The sequence below is a fragment of the Limulus polyphemus genome, unplaced genomic scaffold (assembly GCF_000517525.1).
Source record: "Limulus polyphemus unplaced genomic scaffold, Limulus_polyphemus-2.1.2 Scaffold230, whole genome shotgun sequence".
NCBI classification, from domain to species: Eukaryota; Metazoa; Arthropoda; class Merostomata; order Xiphosura; family Limulidae; genus Limulus; species Limulus polyphemus.
Window position 1 is genome coordinate 662,865 of NW_013665840.1, and position 23,231 is coordinate 686,095.

At 32.5% G+C, this 23,231-nt stretch overlaps 1 long non-coding RNA gene across 2 annotated transcripts in view; it reads left to right on the plus strand.

Annotated features, from left to right (window-relative positions):
* The window catches only part of LOC106478597, a 47,883-nt gene extending 26,005 nt beyond the window's left edge, over positions 1-21,878 (plus strand). The window contains exons 2-5 of one of the 2 annotated variants that reach the window (XR_002609941.1): positions 3,543-3,669; positions 6,780-7,298; positions 10,431-10,490; positions 21,041-21,878. This is a non-coding gene — a long non-coding RNA (uncharacterized LOC106478597). Of the gene's footprint in view, positions 1-3,542; positions 3,670-6,740; positions 7,299-10,430; positions 10,491-21,040 lie in introns of those variants that run through there. The other variant, XR_002609942.1, reaches the window with a different exon arrangement.
* Positions 21,879-23,231: the final 1,353 nt, after the last annotated feature.

The following is a 23,231-nucleotide window of genomic DNA, read 5'->3' on the forward strand; positions in this document are numbered from 1 at the left end:
CAATCGCAAAGGTGTTCTTCTACTCCACGACAATGCACGTCCACATTTGACGTCACACAAGATTATGAAGTTGGGTTAGGAAGCTCTTCCCCACCCACCATATTCTCTAGATATGGCACCATCAGATTACCATCTTTTTCGTTCGCTGCAACACCATCTTAATGGGAAAACGTATGCAAATGTGGAAGGTGTTAAAGAGGTCATCGGCATGTTTTTTGCTTTAAAACCAAGTGATTTCTTTAATCAGGGCATTAACAACCAGATTGTAAGATAGAAAAGCATCATCGATAAGAATGGAGACTATTTCATTTAATAAATGTTTTGTTTTGAAATACAAGTTGTTCGGGTTTTTTCATCTAAGAAAAGCGACATTAATTTCTTGACGACCTAATACAATGACTGAGTGTGACCACTGTTAAAATGTTTAATATTGATGCAATCTTTTAATGTTGTTAAGTACGACTCTTTATGTGATTTAACACCGTTAAAATCTTTTTAATGATGTTAATAAGTGGTCAAGAGTGACAATTCATGTAATATCACCCAGTTAAAATATTGTGTGACAGTAATCCTTTATAATTGTTAAGTGTGACTATTCTGCAATATAATTCGGTTAAATATTGAGGTTAATACGTAAGTGTGGTTAATTCTGAATCTAATCCTTTACTGCGAATAATGTCTCTTCATGTAATTTAAAGGTAACAGTTCTGCAATATAACACGGTTAATTTTTTTTTCTATTGACACTAATCATTTACATGTGTTGAGTGTGACTATTTGTGTTGTATATTCTGGTTAAAATGTTATATAATTATTAAAGTATTTTCCAGTGACTTTTCTGTTTTATAACCTGGTTAAAATATTGTTTATTACCTATAGTGTTTTAAAGTGGGTAATTGCGACTATTCTACAATATAACCTATTTAAAATGTTCTATATTTACGTTAATCACATAAAGTGGCTATTTGTAACTACTCTGCAATATAGCATTGTTAAAGTGTTGTATATTAACACTACTAATTAACAGGTGTTAAGTATGACTGTTCATGTAATATAACGAACCTTGTTAAAGCATTATATATTCATGATAATATTTTACCATAATTATGTGTGAACTTTCTGCTCTATAATTTAGTTAAATGTTTTTATAGTGAAGCTAATCACTAGCATTCATTAAGGGTGACTATTTGTTTAATATAAGCTGGTTAAAATGTTTTACATTCACACTAAACCTTTACAGTGAGTGGTTAAATGTTAAAATTCGTGCAATATAACCTGGTTGAAAAGTTAAAAAGAAGCTAATCCTTTAATTCACTTGAGTATTACATTTTGTCTTTGACATTTCTTTAACAATTGTTGCAGTAATATAAACTTTATACTTCTATAAACTTTATACTGTTCATTATTCGAAGAAATGAATTTTTACACTTGCCGTGTTTGAAAATGTTATCTGACGACACGGACAAGTAGAAAATCGTGACTGCTATAGACAGTGTGTGATTAGGGGTTATTATATTGTAAACATGGGGGGAAGTATTCTAAGACCCAAAGTAATGCTAGACAAGAAACAGCAATAACTCGAGATTGTAAGTGCCTAGTTATACAAACATTAAGTGTCTCAGTGTGGAAATTTGCTTTCTTTATTTTTACAGAACACGTTAGACATACAGAATCTGTTATAAGGATCTTGAGTTTTATAATTAGACAAATGCTTGATTAAAGGATTAATCGTTCTGTCGGTTTGTGTACAATATTTATACACGCTTATTTAAAATTTTTGTGATAAGATCTTAGTATGTCGCCAGATGGCGCTCATTGCAAAACATTTGTCATAAAACTTTTATTTGATGAGATACTACAGATGATTATTAAGCTCGTGTGTTAGGGTTGTTTATGTTATCGTCTTAAACAACATTACTGATATTATTGCTAGACGAACTAGCCTCTACAGACGTCAGAAAGTCGAATACTTTGTGCTTTTGCTTGATTCAATGTATTTCATTTGTAATGATTACGTGTATCCTTTGGAAACAATAAAATTCTAAGATGATATTATCTAGTATTTCAAAGAATACTTCAATATAATAAAATATACATATTAACTTGCCCAATTAACTTGTATAAGTAGCTAGTAAATTCAACTAATTGTGTATAATTAAAATCTTCTACTAAAATGAATTTAGTAAGTGTGTTGTCTTTTGATAAATGAACAAATACACACACGCGCTTATATATATATACATACTCACAATAAAACCATATTTACGAATAAACTACAGAATATAAATACTTTTATTTATCTAAAGCCTGTTGTCCTTAAAAAAGCAAAATGGCTGACTGAGATCTGCAATTGAGAAGCTGAATTTTCGCACAAAGCTAAACGAGGGTTATCTGCGCTTGTTGTCCCTAATTTAGAAGTGATATGCTAAAAAGAAGGTAGCTAGTAAACGCCACCCACCTTCAACTCTAGGACTACTTTTGTCACAACGAATAGTGGGATTTGACCTTCACTCTTATAACGCAGTCTTATATCAGTCCCAAAGTGCGGTAAGGAATGTAAATCTCAGGTACACAGTCCGCACGCTAACCACTTGTACACGCTCGGCCCTAACTGAGACGATAATATAGCGTGAAATCTAAGCGTTTTACTTTTCGATATGAAACTTGATTAAATAAAATCATTATATGTAAAAGTAAAAAACAATAACAACAAAATAAAACATCTTAAGTACATGTGGCTTGGAAACAGATGTTAAATATGGTAGACGATGTATATGTACCCTTAAAAATATCTTTACCTTGATACACTGTATTTTTTCAGTTAACTTAATTAAATGTTATTAATTGATTTTCAGTTTTAAAGATAATCTAACAAATGAAATGAACCAGAACCAATACCAAAAAATAATTAGATATAATCGATGCCACGGGTTAAATAACAAACAAAAAAAAGAGTGCAAAGTTTATTTTCCTGAATGGTTTCGCATTCGGTAAAATCAAACCCCTTTCTATTTGGTAAAAGTTAAAACTTCCTCTTAATTCTAGTTGGATTTTCAAAATCCTCAACTGAAAGTTCTTGTTACTGAATGGTTTCGCATTCGGTAAAATCAAACCCCTTTCTATTCGGTAAAAGTTAAAACTTCCTCTTAATTCTAGTTGGATTTTCAAAATCATCAACTGAAAGTTCTTGTTACTGAATGGTTTTGAATTTGGTAAACCAAACGTTGCATCATTCAGTGCAATGTTATAGTTTAAAAGTACGGTAGAAAATAATTCAGCCTAAAGTTTCTAGTTACTGATGTGTATCTTTACATTCATGAGACCACGTGCCACACGATTCAGTAAAATTTGAATCATTTTCTTGATTTCTGTTGTATTTAAAAAAAAACAAAAAAACCTGAAGGCCCAGATTTTATCGAATGACTTTTGGTGCCTACATTTACTGAATGGACAATTTTATTTGGGGGTGGGGGTGATCTTCACACCCGTATCGCGACTCCACTTTTCCTGCACACTACTGACTTGTTAATTAATATCTTTCAGGTAAATAAATTATTCAAGATGCCTTCACTTTTCGGCTATCATTGGCTAAACATGATATCGTTTCTTTTGCTGATTGGTGGACTGATTTTGACACGAGCCCAGGAGAGTTCCCCTAGCAATGATAAAGGTGAGAATTCGAAATCAAGTTTACACATTTCTAACTTTCTAAACTCACTGAATCTAAATTCTGAATATAGTCACGGAAGTTAGGGTTGTCTAAACTCGCTGAATCGAAAGTCTGAATATAGTCACCTGAATACAGTCACGGAAGTTAGGGATGTCTTTCGATTCAGCTTGATGACTGATGTTTTCTAAAATGTCAAGTTATAGGTTTGAGTCAACGAAAAACTTTTTATTTGCTTTTCAATAAAAACTGTGAAAGAGTTTTTTAATTAAATAGTTCTTTTTTTTGAGGTAGTGATTTAGCAAATTACATGAAAAATAAAACTACTGGATAGTAAATTATACTTGTATTAAAAAACTGTAATGAAAATTAATATGTTTACCACTGCCTGACGTTTCGGTATCTGCTAGATGTTTCTCTGGTTTACTTCACTGCCTGACGTTTCGGTATCTGCGAGATGTTTCTCTAGTTTACTTGATATTGACCACTCAGTGGCACAGTGGTAAACTTGAGGTCTTATAGAGCCAATATTCAGGGCTTAACGGGCAACTAACAATGCTGTTTATAATGTTTTCTTTACTTTAGGCGTCTTGCTCTACTGTAGGAGGAAGGAGAGAAGTAAAAATACTGTTTGGAATGTTTGTGTGTCTGTTTTTTGCTGTAAGATTTCAGAAGACGGTAAACAGTACTGTTTCTAATGTCTCTCTTTACTACTAGATGTTCTATTTTATTGTAAGGGTTCGGGAGACGGGTAACAATACTGGTTATATAAGTTTTATTATTATTCTGTATTTTAAACACGCATAAACAAAATTACTTTTAATGTTTTCTTTACACTAGGAGTTCAGAAGACTGTAAACAATATTATTTCTAATGTTTTCAGTGGTGTAGGGGCTCAGGAGACAGTACACAATACTGTTTCTAATGTTTTCTTTGGTGTAGAGGCTCAGGAGATTGTAAACAGTACTATTTCTAATGTTTTCTTTGGTGTAGGGGCTCAGAAGACACTACGCAATACTATTTCTAATGTTTCCTTTGGTGTAGAGGCTCAGGAGACTGTAAACACTACTATTTCTAATGTTTTCTTTGGTGTAGGGGCTCAGAAGACAGTACACAATACTATTTCTAATGTTTCCTTTGGTGAAGGGGTTCAGGAGACAGTACGCACTACTATTTCTAATGTTTTCTTTGGTGTAAGGGCTGATATAACGGTAAAAATACTGTTCCTAATGTTTCCTTTGGTGTAAGGGCTTAGAATACAGTATACAATACTGTTTCTAATGTTTTCTTTGGTGTAGGGGCTCAGAATACAGAAAACAATATTGCTTCTAATGTTTTCTTTGGTGTAAGGGCTCAGAAGATGGCAAACAACACTGTTTCTAATGTTTTATTTGGTGTAGGGCTCAAAAGACAGTAAACAATACTATTTCTAATGTTTTCTTTGGTGTAGGGGCTCAGAAGACAAAAACAATATTGCTTCTAATGTTTTCTTTGGTGTAAGGGCTCAGAAGACAGAAAACAATATTGCTTCTAATGGTTTTTTTGGTGTAAGGGCTCAGAAGGCGGTAACCAATAATGTTTCTAATATTTTCTTTGGTGTAGGGGCTCAGGAGACAGTAAACGATATTGCTTCTAACGTTTTCTTTGGTGTAGGGGCTTAGAAGACAGTAAACAATACTGTTTCTAATGTTTTCTTTGGTGTAGGGGCTCAGAAGACAGTACACAATACTATTTCTAATGTTTCCTTTGGTGAAGGGGTTCAGGAGACAGTACACAATACTGTTTCTGATGTTTTCTTTGGTGTAGGGCTCAGAAGACAGTAAACAATACTGTTTCTGATGTTTTCTTTGGTGTAGGGCTCAGAAGATGGTAAACAATAGTGTTTATAATGTTCTCTTTGGTGTAGGGGCTCAGAAGACTGTAAACAATACTATTTCTAATGTTTTCTTTGGTGTAGGGGCTCAGGAGACAGTGAACAATATTGCTTTTAATGTTTTCTTTGGTGTAAGGGCTCAGAAGACAGTAAACAATACTGTTTCTAATGTTTTCTTTGGTGTAGGGGCTCAGGAGACAGTGAACAATATTGCTTTTAATGTTTTCTTTGGTGTAAGGGCTTAGAATACAGTAAACAATACTGTTTCTAATGTTTTCTTTGGTGTAAGGGCTTAGAAGACAGTAAACGATATTGCTTCTAATGTTTTCTTTGGTGTAGGGGCTCAGAAGACAGTAAACAATACTGTTTCTGATGTTTTCTTTGGTGTAGGGCTCAGAAGATGGTAAACAATAGTGTTTATAATGTTCTCTTTGGTGTAGGGGCTCAGAAGACTGTAAACAATACTGTTTCTAATGTTTTCTTTGGTGTAGGAGGTAGAAAACAGTAAACAAACTGTTCTAATATATTTTTTACTTCTTAATAATGTACGCTACTGTAACAGCTTAGAAGACAGTAGTTCTTTTTTGTAATATTTTATTTAAAGCATGATTTGAGAAGACGGTAAACAATCCCGTCTTTAACGTTGTATTTGTTGCATGACTGTTCAACAGTACTGTTTCTAATAATAGGTAGGCGAACAACGATTTATAAACACAAGGAAGAAGTTTATTGATGGTGGAACATACTATTATGTTAGCATAATGTGCGTCCTTCCTCAAGAACTGTTTCTAGATACTACACTATGGTGGAAGTTCATAGGATTCATAGTTCCACTTGGAAGTACGGTAACATATTTACAACAGTGTCTAAAAAGAAAACATATTAACGTATTTTACGTTTAGTTAATACCTTTCGACATAGTTTTTCTTTAGCAGAATTTAGTTGTGCGTGTTTCTAGTTAAGCACAAAGCTACAAAATGGGTTATCTGTGCTTTGCCCACCATGGGTATCGAAACCTGGTTTCCAGCGTTACAAGTCCACAGACTTACCGCTGTGTCACTGGAGGTGGGGACATAAAATTCAAGGATGAAACCTTAACAATAAACATTTAAATAAATTTAATTAAATAAATCAAGTGTAATAAAAGTAACAGAGAGGTAAAGAGAACTAATTTTTTAAATTTATCTTCGCTGTACTTTAGCGACGTTTTTTGATCCAAACAATGGCGACCTCTATTCAGGTTTGTACACACTTGAACCTTTTCCTCGTATCTTGAGGCAACTACATCCGGGATACGGAAGAGATCTGTCATCCTTTCTCTACCAACTTCCAGAAAGTGACGCCAAGAGAGAAGATTTCAAACGACCAGCATATCATGTGATGGGGTCTGAGTTTCTAGGGAAGAGGTCAGTTTCTGAGCATGCCAATAAAAGGATGGGATCCGAGTTTTTGGGCAAGAGGATGGGATCCGAGTTTTTGGGCAAAAGGATGGGTTCCGAATTTCTTGGAAAACGAATGGGCTCGGAATTTCTGGGTAAACGTATGGAAGACTTTAACGATGACTTCAATGAAGAAGACGACACTGTAACAGATTATCAAGACAAACGGATGGGATCAGAATTTCTTGGCAAGCGAATGGGCTCTGAGTTTTTGGGAAAAAGAATGGGATCAGAATTTCTAGGTAGAAGGAAACGAGAAATGCATCTTCTAATGTCAAGGCAAAGATCGCCGAAAGAGGACTCTTCATTTATATTATAGGGTATGTTAATACTATATTTTGAAACATTAATGATTTTATACCAAGATATTTTCATGTCTTTATTCTCTAATGTATTCAGATATAAAATATTCACATTTCTATTACGTTTTGTACGTCGACCTTTTTTTTTTTCTTTTGGTTAACATTTGTGTTGAATCTCAGGTCATCCTGTCAGTTTTTCGGAAACATTTTTTCAATTACAATGTTTGATTGTTTTTGTTCAAGATACATATATTGGTGTTTAAAAAGTACTGACATTCTTTTTTGTTGTTGTTGCAAAACTGTTAGTCGAGTGAAAAAACGAAAAGTGTAATTAAGCTGAAGATTTATCACCAATACCGTGAATATAGACCAGCGAGTTATACAGACAATCAAGTTCCTGAATAATAACCTGCAAAGTTTACAAACAATCGATATCCTGAATAAAGACTCGCAAGTTATCCACACAATCAATACCCTGAATAAAGACTCGCAAGTTATTCACACAATCAATACCCTGAATAAAGACTCGCTAATTATGTAGACTATCAATACCCTGAATAAAGGCCTGCTAGTTATGTCGACGATCAATACCCTGTATAAAGGCCTGCTATTTATGTGGACAAGTAATACCCTGAATAAAGACTTACTAATTATCTAGCCAGTCAATACCCTGCATAAAGGCCAGCTAGTTATTTAGAAAATCAATACTCTGTGTAATTACCTGTTAGTTATGTAGACGGTCAATACCCTGTAGAAAGGCCTGCTAGTTATGTCGACGATCAATACCCTGTATAAAGGCCTGCTATTTATGTGGACAAGTAATACCCTGAATAAAGACTTACTAATTATCTAGCCAGTCAATACCCTGCATAAAGGCCAGCTAGTTATTTAGAAAATCAATACTCTGTGTAATTACCTGTTAGTTATGTAGACGGTCAATACCCTGAAGAAAGACCTGCTAGTTATGTAGACAATCAATACCCTGCTAGTTATGTAGACAATCAATAGCCTGCTAGTTATGTAGACAATCAATACCCTGCTATTTATGTAGACAATCAATACCCTGCTATTTATGTAGACAATCAATACCCTGTATAAAGACCTGCTAGTTATGTAGACAATCAATACCCTGTATAAAGACCTGCTAGTTATGTTGACAATTAATACCCTGAATAAAGACCTGTTAGCTATAACAACTAATACCCTGTATAAAGATCTGCTAGTTATGTAGACAATCAATACCCTGTATAAAGACCTGCTAGTTATGTAGACAATCAATATGCTGAATGAAAGCTTATTAGTTATGAAAACAATCAATACCATGTATAAAGATCTACAAGTTATGTAGACAATCAAAACCCTGTATAAAGACCTGCTAGTTATGTAGACAATCAATATGCTGAATAAAAGCTTACTAGTTATGTGAACAATCAATACCCTGTATAAAGACCTGCTAGTTATGTAGACAATCAATATGCTGAATAAAAGCTTACTAGTTATGTAAACACTCAATAGTATGTATAAAGACCCGCAAGTTATCTCTGCAACTTACAATTACATCTTATTATTACATCTAGGCAATCAAAACCCTGTATAAAGACCCCAAGTTGTCTCAGCAAGTAACTATTTCATCAACGAAAGGCTTTAGATAGCTTTAGTGATCCATAACCTGACTTTTTCGTAAAGTTTCCCTCTTCAAGAAAGACAATGGACTCTAACACCCGAAACTTCTTTATTGCTATTAACAATTGAGTAGATAAATTAATATGAGCTTATTCAATAAAAAGTCTTAAAAATTTACATTAGGGATTGCAGAGAAGAACAATAGAGAGCTTTTCAAAATCTCGGACTTTCAATTATTCAGCAAATAATTAACATATCAATACGAAAGAAAATAATATTCCACCTAGGAGCGATATCCTCTCAAAGCCAAAGATGGCCGAAAAAGACAATCCAAGCTTACTTATCTCATTGGTTGTGGAATAATTTATAAACGCTTTGTTTATTGAATCAAGGCTTTTCATAAAAACACAAACAAGAAGTTTCTTAAGTTAATAGAATATTAAATAAGTAGCCTTGAGCGATAATATGTATAACATGAATATCATGCAGACAAAAAGCAGCTGAGGCATGTGCAGACGAAATGAATTGAAAAGTTATTTTTATCAGTTTTAGTAATTCAAACTACGGTACAAAAAAGGCGCTAAATGGAACAAACCGACGAAAGTTGAATAGTGGAAAAACACCCGCTTCACCAGACAATGTTCAGAAAACTAACAGTCATAGCTTTAAACTTCTGGATCAGTTATGTAATTCAGTGGCATATAATCATGTCAGTTGTAATTAAGCAAATGGAACGAAGTGTTTGAAAAACCTCTACTAATCTATCTTATCTACCCAACTTATTATATATGAATAAGCTAACTAATTGCACATTTATTCAAAATTGTACCTTCAAGTTGGAGTCTCGACTACTGGCAGTGATACTAAATAAATTAAAATCTAAGACGTATATAACATGTTCTAACTTAATTTCTTTCCAACCGAATGTTCGACTAGCGATATCATTTTAATGAATACTTTCACTTCCCTCTTCAATAATTAATAAGACCGTGTCAATTAATTGCTTCTTTAAATGTCCGAAACATTTTTTTATGTGTATACAAGTAGTTCGTAGAGTGTGATAATTCTGTTACGTACATTAAGTAGATAGAGCTTGATTATGTACTACTCTAAGTGTAGAGCATAGAGTTTCAGTCACATAATAATGTATACGTAACATCTGTTGTTTCAAGAGGTTCGTAGAATTAATAGTTTTTGCATCTCACACTGCACGTTTTCTTTTGTTACGAACAAAACTCACCAATAACGTTTCAAATAAACCCGAGGCTGTTTTGATTTGGTAACGTATAATCAAAACTAATTAATTCACACTGAACACTAACAGATGACTATACCTTTTAAATTCAATTACATACAAATTAGCCAATAAGCCATGCACGAAAAAAAAAGTATAGAATTGCCTCGGACATATTAAGTGTAACAGTTATGGGCAAGAGTTCGCTATAAGTCATTTGGAATATTTAAATATGAATTTTACTCATACAGTTTCTTTGTTTATTTCTCTTTTATTTTTCATGCTATTCCCAGTCCAGACCAACCAAATGGAAACTCACGAAGATTGAAACAAGAATCCATTCTATTCACCAAGTAAGTCCAGTTCAACTTTTTATTATAAATCCCAAATAAGATTAGTTTTATATTTTGTTATGAATACCAAGTAATTAAAATTAACTTCGATCAGAAGAAGCTATGTACTTGGAGCGAAACTAAAAATCAACCTTGCAATCAGTACAGCTAATTAAATATATGTTTCTACTTATAAAGGTTGGAATGCGTTCGTTCATCAATTGGGTACCTTCGCTATTAACAATATTTTCGACCGTAATCCCAATAATATCTTACGAGGTTCGGCAAGCCTAGGATATTTAGTTCAGTCTCAAATGCGTAAATTAAACTAACAATGCAAAACAATCTTTATAATAAAATACAATAAGCAAAAATTAAAAGTAATGACATTCGATACAGTAAATGATATGATAAATTTTGTTAACAAAAATAACAATAAATATAGTATATTTTACCTAAATAATTTTTTCCATAACAACACTTAAAGTAGAAACACCAACTGTTTGCTTGAAGTACTGTCGTAGAAGAAAATTGTTTTGAAAACCTGAACTTAGTATAACTTGTTGATTTTTCGTTTACTTCCTTTCCGGTCTTTTAACCAACAAAAACTCATTAAACTATCCCTAGAGTGATGCTTCAGAGGCGAGTGACATCTGTATTTGACTCATGCTACTTTTTAAATTATGTCGCATTAATAGCAGTAACTTTCCCACGGTACAACTAAAAACTGATGTTTATGAAGATAACAAATTATTGAAAAATTAAAATAATTCCTTAACTGCCCATGAAAATGTAATACAAAGGAAACAATATTCTAAACATAATATGCGGTGTGTATAACAAAGTTAATCACTCTTACTCTAAGCATCTCCTCTAACAAACACGTAGAGCTGGCTACAGGAAGTAATCAATTACGTTAAATATTCTCTAAAAGCCTAAAAGAAAACGTGATAAGGCTCTAGAAAATAGAAAGTCCAATAATAATAATACTTACAAAAGAAAGATACAACAACGCTAGATAATATAGCAAAGAAAACTAGTCTAACTAAATTAATGATGTACCGTCATCAAAAATCTGACTCTGTCTGTTTATCCGTTATCTAACTACTTCTAGGTCGCTGGGCCAATCTCAACCAAACTTTGTGGGATGACAGTTTGAAACATTCTCGCTGTTATTGAGAATTTATTATCTTTGATGTAAGTCAAAGTTACTACATTCATAGCTGGCATCACGTCCTTACACACACACACACACACAAAGTTTATTAAACTTTCTATAACGAAAAATATAAAAAGTGTAGGAGGACATACAAACATCTTATATATGTCTCAGAGTGTGCACTAGCACTCTCTATGGAGGAATACAATAAAAAAGGCTGAAGTTTCTACTCCAACAGCCACAATAAAACTGATATGAGGAGCCGTGTCTTGAATTATACTCATTTCCTACTTTGACTCGTGACCTTTCAACTTCGGCCCGTAAGACACTTCTGTGGTCAATAACTGTCAATTAATTAATCACATGAAACACTGTAAAATGACATTAAGAAATGGGTGTTGAAAGCGGTTTATCGAAAGCATCCCTACCACCACTATTTTGCCGCTACCTCTTCATATAAAGTCACCCTGACCATCGCGTAGTGTATATCATGTTTTAATTATATACGTATTGAGCTCTTAAAGCTTATACAAAACTTTTGATGAGGTAATAGGGTAATAATATGTTATGTTATGTTATAAATAAAGTGTGTGAAAGTTAGGATTTTTGTGTTATTTACCATAGCATCCATCTCCACATTTTTTAAGTTCATAACCCGGACAAAGGACGTATACCTCAGCTTGTACTATATATATACATGGAACTGTTATACGGTTAACATCAAATATATATACTAATTTAAACTAAATGAAGGTAAAAACCAATGATGGTCAGTACATTAAAGCCATCCACTATTACCCTAGGAATCAAAAGGTAGACGTGAAATTTTTAAAAGGTCGCGATATCATATAAAACTTCTAAACACCTAATATGTAGCAAGAATATTGTTGATTTTCTCACAGAATTGAATGAGTTTGTGCTTGATTTTCGCAGTGAGAGTATGAAAAATTAGAGTGAGTTTACAAGTTATATCCACAAAATCTTGTATTTGGAAATGGAAAGTTGATAACCTTAAATTTGACATGTCCGTTTAATTGTACACTTTAAACTTGAGTGTTTGGTTAGTGATTCTGATATCTAAATCCAGATATCATGCTTTTTTTTAATGACAGAGCATTTTTCTAGAATGAGCTCTGTTGGATAAATTTGTACGGCTGTATCTAGAAAACCTTGATAATTCGTATAATAATATCATTTATATATGTGCAAGCGTGACTTGGTACTTAACAAAAATATACTACAGTATTTCTTAATAAGATTTGTAATGTATGAAAATTTCGAATAAACACAGATATGCAGCTTTTGGACTGAAGTTACCTCCAGGTAAAATACTCTATATATGTTGGAAGACATGTTGGAGAAAATGCAAATGTATTAACAAGTAAATATATATATATATAACCTCCAAAAATTCACTTAATGTGAAACAGTGATTTTTTGTGAATGGCATTATCAGAGAAAACTCTGTGATTACTGATGCATAACATTAATCTACCCGAATTATTGAATAATTTTGAAATTATTGATGAAAGTCTTTTAATGTTATCAATAGGAAGAGTAGTGTAAAGATTACTGAAATCAAAAGTTCCTATTGTTTAATGTTCACTTTACATTCAATGGAACTACCGATGATAATGAATGGATTAATGTAGGTTCTATCTTTGATAATACTGCAGTATTTTTTAATGTTTTTTAAAGCATTTCAGACCAATGATAATATATAGTTTCTTAGACGTAGCTTTTCTAGCCATGACAATAAATCTGTATTTGTTCGGCGTTTTATGTAATATAGGGATCCAAAATATTCTAAGCATAACATTGTTTGATTTAAACGAATGTACAGAAAGTCTGATCAAACTGAACCAACTTTATTTGTGATACTTTCTATATTGATAGTAACGTATATTCAAATTAAACCTTAGTTCCTTAGATAAAATCATAATGTCATTTTTTACAGGTGAAAATACAGCTATTACCCGTTTTATCTGTGGGAGTGATGACGTATCTAGTATCTACTATATAAATAATCTAAATGTTTAATATCTTCTTCCTGACCAATAACATGCTTACTGATATTTAATAGTGAGTTTCTTTACGTATATTATGTATTTATGGAAAACTTATTTAACCAGTTTCTGAATATGATCACTTTTAAATTCTCTTTTTTACTTCAATTATGTAAAATACGATGAGTAATGTACTAATTATGCTTTTGGTGCGTTTCCAATTAATTTGTGGACATTCCTGGAATTTTGAACCTTTACTCATAAGTAGTCGTAAATCTTGGTTACTCATGATATCAAGGTTACCGGTGAGCACGTGGTCGATAGGAGAATAAATGTAAGGGTATGAATTACATCCTTTACCGAGCACCCCCGTTGGGAAGAGCAGGCAACTATCATATTGTTTTCTCTTTCTTCATACTAAATTCCTGCCACGACTATTTTTTTTTTTTTTTACATTCGCATTTAAAGCATTCAAAGGGGAGGATGCGTAGATCTTCAATGGCCATGTTATGCAACACTCTATATTACTGGAAACATCACTCCTGCAAGAATAGCTGATAGTTGGGTATTTAATTCTGCAAGTGTTAGGTAACTAATGTTGTGTAGAAGTGGCTCTGACTACCGATTCTAATTTAATTAATTCCACACTTCTGTCAATAAACGGAACTATAAGGTAGGCTTATCCTTATGTTCGTTAGTTGTTGTTGTTTTAGGTTTGAGTTATCACAAGTAGCAAATGATAGTTAGTTTACACTGCTCATCAAAGTTGACACATTTATCTATGTTAGATTGAACAAAGGTAAGTTTATTAATCGATAGCCTTAGAAAGGTGGTGTACAAAATTCTGAGACCTTTTGTTTGATAAACTTCTAGGATGGTTCGTAATAAACTTTCCTGTGCTTTAATCCTGTTTGCTCCGTGTTTGAGCCCTTGACTATGTGGCCAACGTGTAAGCAATTGAGTAAAATATGGATTATTCAAAAAACTGCAGCCTTGAGAAAAATTTAAATTCATTTTGAATTCGGTCGTTAAGCCTACAGAAGTAAACTGTTCTACTTTTTTATTAAGAATACCATGTAAGTCCAGTTCTACTTCTTATTATGAATATTAAGTAATTCTACTTCTGATTATGAATACTAAGTAATTCTACTTCTGATTATGAATACTAAGTAATTCTACTTCTGATTATGAATATCAAATAAGGCCACTTCTACTTCCTCTCTCTATATATAAACGTCACCATGTGTGTGTATTTGTTCCTTATACGTTTCCAAATTTTTTGATCAACCACCACCAAACTTGACACAGTGATACGGGATGATATAAGGAAGGTAATTAGGGGGGAGGAGGTTGGTATTGGGGTTCGACCTCACCATCTAATTTCATATCTAATTTCGGAAAAACTACCAAATCAGCACAACTTGATAAAATGGTACGGGATGACATAGGGAAGGTCATGAGGGGGTTTGGACTCCACCATCTAATTTCATATTGATAGGATTCTTGAAAACAGTATGTCTTTCTTTTCAGTATTGGCACCTTTATGTATTTTTATTGCACTTTTATTGGTTATTATGTTAAGAAAATGAAAATAAGCACAATTTACTACCCTTAGTTACAAACTAGTTTTTATTTCATCCGTCCAACAGACGAGTACTCCAACTAGTTACGAATATCCTGAAGGTTCAGTTCTATTTGTTATTAAGGTTACAAAGTAAGTTACCCCCCAGTGGCACAGCGGTATGTCTGCGGACTTACAACGCTAGAAACTGGGTTTCGATACTCGTGGTGAGCAGAGCATAGATAGCCCATTGTGTAGCTTTGTGCATAAATTCAAACAAAGTCAGTCCAGTTTTACTTCTCATTGTGAATACCAAGTTAGGCCAGTTCTAACTGTTATTATCAATAGTAAGTAAGTTCAGTTCTACTTTTTGTTATGAATAAAAATTAATTTCGGTTTTACGTTTTATTATGAATTCCAAATAAGTGAATTTTTATTTGTTATTGTAAATTTCAAATAAGTCCTGTTCTACATCGTAATATCAATAGTAAGAAAGTTTAATTTTGCTTTTAATTATGAATACCAATTAAGTTCAGGTATCTTTTATATTGTAAATATAAAGCTTAGTTCTACTTTTTATTACGAATACCGTATGTACCAGGATACTGAAAAAAAAACAAGTTACAACTGACTGAAGCTACGAAAAACTTAAATGTATACTTTTTATGCTTCATTAGCACTAAGCCAGGCATGGCCTGATGGTTTGAGTGTTCAAATCGCAATCTGCAAATTACAAGATAAAACATCGTCACCGAATATTGGCCATATCGGCGTTGAATCCCTCTATTCGTTGGTAACAAGTATCCCAGGAGTCTGTGGTGGGTGGTTTTAACTCGCTATGTTCCCTATTGTCTAGCACTTTCAAATTAGGGACGGGTAGAGCCGATACCCCTTCACTAGCTTTGTGAGAAATCCACCAGTCAAACAAAATCTTTAGCACTGCTGTTGTGGATTTTAAATCTTACGCGCAATGTTTACACGTTCTCTTGTCGGCATCGGGCTTTAGGTCTTATAGACCTGGGAGGGTCAAGTGCAGTTTGACCTCTTCCTCCTTCTTTGTCTATTGGTTTAATAGAGGCTTGTAGTGGTTTCTTTTTTTTTGTTTCGTTACCTTTATCCTTTTAATGGCCATATCCATGAATTTGATCCTATGGCTGATGTAAGTTACGTTCCGATATGGGGTGACTTTTATTTTTATTGGCTTTAGAAATTTTATTAGTTATTTGTGTAGTATAGGGGCTCATGAATATACGGATGATGTGCGGTATTACATGTCTAAAGTGTTGTTTGCTATTTCTATTAAGAGTGTGATAGGTATTTACTGTTTAGGGGGTCTCTGTACTTTTTTTATGAAATCCATGAATGTATTTTTAACGGCTTCGAAGATAGGATTTGTTTCTGATTGTTCAGTTCGGTTACAAATGTATTTTATTGCTGGTTTTCTGTGATTGAACTTTTGTTTTGTTGTATCTTTGAACAGTTTGGTTGTTTCTCGAATTGTTTTGTTAGTTTTTGCTTTAGTGGTTGTGACCGTGCTGCCTCTGCGTAAGTGTATGTTGTGATATGTACGGGTGTGTTTTGTGTAACTGGTGTAGGTAATAATAGTGTTCTTCTGTTACAGTTTATTTCTTGATTGTTTGTGTATGTTTTGTTACGTATTGAAATTTCAAATACCCTAAAACTGAGTTAAATTGTAATTTAGATTTAGTAGTTAAATAAATGCCGATATATATACAATTTATAATATTTGCCAACAAGATTGATACACACAATTTTCTTTTTCTATACAAATATATTTTAATATACAAACAATAATACAATTTACAACAACGGTTATTACAAACAATGATTTATATACAAAAGTTTTACAAACTTACAAGCAATATAAAGTCTTCTTTCTAGTCTGGAACTTTCTTGATATCTTATCAAGGGTTCACAATGAGCGAATTAATAGGGAGTTAGCTAGATGTTTTTCCACCGATGACGTTAGGTAATGTTTTCGTAAAAGTACTAATACTCAATATGAATTCACTGAATTTAAATGGTTTATAATGTTCGAAATTTATAAATGTTCCTGGTCAAATATCTTAAGTTTTTCCTCTTAATAAGCGTTATAACAATCACATTTATAGATTCCGAGGTTTATAGTATACCAACCAAAGCAAACCAACAATATATGCTGTTTTTGACGCATCGCGTTGGTTATATTTATAGGCGTGTGGATAGTTTCTCGAAATTTCAGTTTACGTAACAATACTGACGCTAACACTAGCGTTTACGTACACAGATATATTGTTGATAGGCGGGAGTTTCGCAATACATATTTAACAATATAAGTTATGTACATTTATAAATATAAATTTAATTTAAACAAACATCAATATTCAAATAAATATATAATAATAAATCCGTCATAGGTTCAATTTGCTTCGTCTTATTGTGTATATTGTAAATTCTAGTTTTGATATCCTTACATTTAGGACATCCTTTATAATCAGCTGTGTGTTACTGTTGGCAGCTACAACATTGTGGGTTATTGTGTTGTTTCGGACATTCTGAGTTATAATGGTCTCCACCACAATCCACACATCGTGGGAGAGAATTAAATGCTGCAACAACGTGTCCGTATCATTGACAACTATAACATTGGGTTAAAACTATGGCAGGTGTTTTTGTTTACATGTTAGCTTAATCAATCATCGGAATTTGGGTCTTTTGACGACCTGGGAGGGCCAGGTTCTTAATAGGCCTCTTCCTCCTGCTTACATGATGAGTTATAACGTTCCGCTGTTTTAAAGGTACGACGCATGTTTATCTGTTGAGTTATAATGTTCCACTGTTTTAAATGAACGCGAAAACTGTGTATATCATAATGGTGACTCAGGTAAAGTTTTGATGTGTCAAAGTCATCTTTCAAAAGCTATGTTTTTACTGAAATACTTTAAAGTGACGCAGAGACTATATTCGTAGGAAACATTACAGAAGAAGAGCTTTAAACTGTCAAAAAATATTTCAATTGTACATTTTTACAGGAACTAGTATGTATGTATGTATATATAGATATATACAAACACATAAGGTTAAGTATGAGTTATTAAAAAGACGTGAAATATGCAAAATATGCCGTGACAAACACAGCCGATATTAAATGGCCTAAAGCGGAATGAATATATCAGAACTATATTTTGACATTGTTTGGCATTGCATAGATAGTGTGGTATCATTGAAAATTGATTGATTTGGGAAAGAATACCTTTTCGATGCAAAATATTCATTCTCTCAAATCATAACTATGTGTTCAGATTGGAAATTTAGAACTTTCAAACGGGAATATCCCTTGTACTTAATGTCATTGGAAAAAAAGAAGGATATGGATCAACTTGTGGAACTAGGAACATAGAGACCTATAAAAAGTTGTGGTAAGCAGAGTGCGGTGCCTTGTATCAACTGAAAACCTGTGAATCGTCCATGTGCCCTAAGTAACAATATGCAACATAATGGTATGAAATCATCCGTCACATACCTCAAGCAGTTGAAAAATTAAACGGATGTTCATGCTATTCCATAGGCTCTAAAATCGGTTTTCTAATGTACTCAAAATCTCTCTATATATGTACACTTCAGAAATTAGGATTTAATAACATTTATCTCTCTCAACACAGTCTCAGCCAATTTGACCGACCACGTGACCTCTTTGTACTCTATTAAAGACTTTATAAATTTAATACTTATAACTTTCAATATAGTGTGTATATCTTCAAAAAATATTGGCAGTATTTCAGTTCATATTATAAGTCTTTCACATATAAAAAACTCAGCGAATTTAGTGAATTATTTTTAATAGAATAAAATATAGATATGTCGATTAATATATTGAGTATTTGTTTTGAACAGTCCGAGTGCAAAGTAATTTTCAGTGTTAAATTTAAAAATACTTTTTCTCATCTCAAAAATCTCAAATTTCCTTTGTGTTTTCCCTAAAATCTCCTAAACGCATTTCAAACGTTTTGTTTTTCAGTAAAACTTTATAGTTTATATGTTAGTTTCTCTATCCTATCTCAAAACGGGATGGTCAATTCGACCGATCTCGTAACCACCAAAAAAATCGAAATAAACCCTTTTCTCTTTCTAGAATGACTTCAAATTGTAACATGAAACTATATTAATTTATTCTAATTATATTATTATCATTACTTATTTTACCTAATCTAGTCTTAAATGACTTTAAAATATCAATATTTTTAGATTTTAGCTACTTTATGATGATAAATAAAGGTTAAATATGAAAAACAAGAAATAAAGTACTTACCCAATCTTCTTTTTTCTTGCTCTCGATTGTGGAGGACAGTTAAGCTTAATTTCTTTATAGTAATTATAGTAATGCACTTAATACTTTTTATTTGATTAAATATTGCACCAAAGAATATAGACCAATAACATGCAAAAAGTAGACCAATTCACTTACCTCTCAAAATTTTCCTGCCTTTTAAACTGTGCGACAAGAGCTGTTACAAATTCATCGAAGCTAGTGGTTAACTTTCCCATGGGAACGAATCTTGTACTGTGAGTGAAATTAACGATATTCTGTTAAAACACAACGTTATACAATAAGTCTTATAATAAATGAAAATCTTGACTTTCTATTGGTTATAGATGATATATAATGAAACGTAAGAGAAAATTATCCACGAATTGTGAAAGAGAGGATGTGATAGATGGGTGTGGCAGGAGGTGTCTGATTTTCTATTTGATAGCTCTGTAACCAAACAAAATTGAGGACTATAAAAATTATGGTTTGTTTGAGAAATAACGACTTTATAGAGAGTATTTTACGTTTAATTTCGTACTTTTTCGACAGGTGGTAGATGAAATATGGATAATCACATGCTAAGAGAAAATGTGTCACGTGGGTCACACTAATAGAAATTCAGGATTTTTAAAAATATTATCTTGTAGAATTAATAACTTGAAACTTGTATAGTATTAAAACATGGATATTTAGCTAAGTTTTATGCTATTCTATTTGGTATAACATAAAGAAAAAGAAGTTTAATAAAATTTTGAATGTAAGACACTAAAACGTTGTGTCATGCGGAGTAAAGGATACCCAGGACGATCAGGTGATGTTTTTACAGTTTTTTACAAAGATTCCAGCCAAGCTTACTTCTTTTTTTATGTGTGTATACAACCTGACAAGGATTCTAGACAAGTAATCTTTTATGGTATATGTTTTAAAACCTTTCATACATTGTACACATGTATTTTGTCCTCTGCACTATGTATTCTAAAATCTTTAACATAATCAGATGTTTGATCTAATGGGTGGATATTGATTCAGTAAAAGTTATTTCTATAACAGTGCATGGTTTAAAATAAAACTAGTGTTATTGCAAATTGTTCTTTTTAATTTGCAAAATCAAATCAATATTTTTGTAGATAAATTTTCGATTTTCTGTAAATATGATCACCTAAATAATTTTCCTGACGCTTATATTTTACATGCGTGATACCTTTCTTTGTGAAACGCAATATTCTATTAAATGATAATAAAATTCCTTTATGATCAATCTATAAAAACTATTTTTATCTATTTAAAAATTCAGTTTTTTAATATTTTACTTACACTTTTTCTGTTTAAACCTTTTTAATTCAACAAATCTTCAATATTGTTTATCAAGCAATATTTATTTATCTCCAGGTTTGATTTCCTATTTGAAAAATTTATTAATTCTCAGAAACATAACGTTGTCAATGTTTCGTAAGATTTGTGATCTCAAATTAATTTTAAGATGTTATAGAAATATAAAATATAAAGGTATAATTTAGGATTTTTTGTTTTTGTCAGATCCAGACGAATTTCTTCCACCATCTTACTCTTCAGAGCGAGCTGAACAAATGTTCTTTCAAGTAATCATAAAAGTTTCCAAAACAGTGAAGGTCTTTCAATGAATACAGAGGAGTTTTAAATTTAATCCATATAAAGTCATGAAAGGTGGCCAGTGGACCCAAGGAAGATAACACCCATATTTTTTGAGGCCCCGGATAAGGGTATTAATTTTCTTGAGGTCATCGAATAAATTAGAAGAAACTGCCGTAATTAAGTTCGGATTCAAATCAAAGAAGGACATGACATCTATAAAACTCTTAATAGTCTAAAAATGATTAAGTTATATGTTTTAATACAGGAACTTAGCTACAGGAAATATCATCCAAAAACTCGTTGTTCTTTTTCAACATGTAAAGGTAAAATGCGTTTGGTGATAAGTTCAAGGAAGTGGAACTATAATAGCTAATTCATAATAATTAATAAAAGCTAATATTAAATGTATCAATATCCTTTTAAGTGAGTAAGTTAAATGATATTGAAATAGAAAGTAAAAAGTAAGACACTGTAGAAAAGTAGGTCAGGAACCATCCTATTAAAATTTATTAAAGATATTTAGTGAAACTGAAATACGCGTTCTGGATTTGTTGTTTGGGAGTAAGGATCTAGTTTTAATCTGGCATTTATCTCCTGCACGTGTGATTTACCAAAATCTTAGTTTCTAAACCTCGATGTACATGTTTACTATAAACCACACCTCTAACAACTTTTACAGTAATGGTAAAGTAAGTAGAATTAACTGTTCTAATCAGCATTCTTCAGATGTAAAACAATTAGAAATAAAATGTGTTTCAAAGACTTTCCTGTTTACGTTGTTTACATCATATATTTTCCCATGATGGATAAACTGCAGTTAGCTGGGAGGGCAGTTTCTCACCACCCATAATACAGTTATGGGTAATATTCTCTTAAAACCGCCACAACAAATATCATTAATAACACATTTGCGTTAGCACTAGAATTCCACACATAGAACATTTTGAATCATCATTCAATGAACTTCTAACAGAATTAAAAATATATACCATAAAATACAATAATAACAATATCATCAGTATAACTTGAATTATTAATAACATAAGATGTTCAATATCTTAATCTTACTAATATTATCAGTATAGCTATGATTCTGTAATGTAAGCTATTATGTATTCTAATCTTACTGATATCACCAGTATAGTGTAACGAGCGTGTGGGCAGCCCGTGGTCTTAGTCGTTGGATTCGACTTTACACTCGTTACAAAGAAATTTATTTGGATTTTGGGTTGTGCTGTCGCGAGCTGTCTGTAGCACACAAGCTACCAACCCGAGGAGGTTTACGTTTGGAATGAATAACTTACGCAAAGACAATTGAATACAAATCAAATAACTTCTTTATTTATACACTATTGAACATTTCATCCTTATCGAAACTCTCGGGGTTATCTTGAAACAACACTATCCCGAAGTCATCGAATTCTTCGTTTTGAAGTTCTAGATGTTGATTACGAAGACCTTCTATTAAGTTATCAATTAATTCTCTCGGCCATATTCGGTATAACTGCATTAACAATTATTCTAAGACATCTTTCAGTAGTTCCACTATAAGCGTTATGAAATCTACTATTTGTTTTTAGTACACTTAGTATTCTTCACTTTTCTCTCGTTATACATTATACGTTATTGAACCTTAAGTGAAACACTGTTATACTAGATCTGAAATATCACACTTATAAGGAGTTTGTGCAGCAATTTTCTTGTAGATTCTGGATTACTGCCATCCTTCATCTTTTGGAGTCAGAACAAACTCCAGGAGCAGCTTTATAAGTGCGAAGAAGTCGATTTTTTGAGTCAGAAACACGGAACTATGTACATAATTTTTAGTGGTTTGCCGATTGTTCAAGAAGTTTAGCAGATTTACTTTCAAAAGTACAAATGGGATCTTCCAGCAACAAGTGGACTATTCCATCGGACTGTAATCAAACTCCACTTCGTCATTGGTCCTTATAGAACTTAGTTCTGTCCCTTATCTAATATCATTGGCGAAATCATCCAAGTCAATTAACTTAGGGTATATAGAGACAAACCATGTAACTCTGATTTCTTCACTATGAGTATTTCATCCTTGCCTTTCATTGGTGTTCCATTTACTGCTTTTTTGTGACATTGGCTC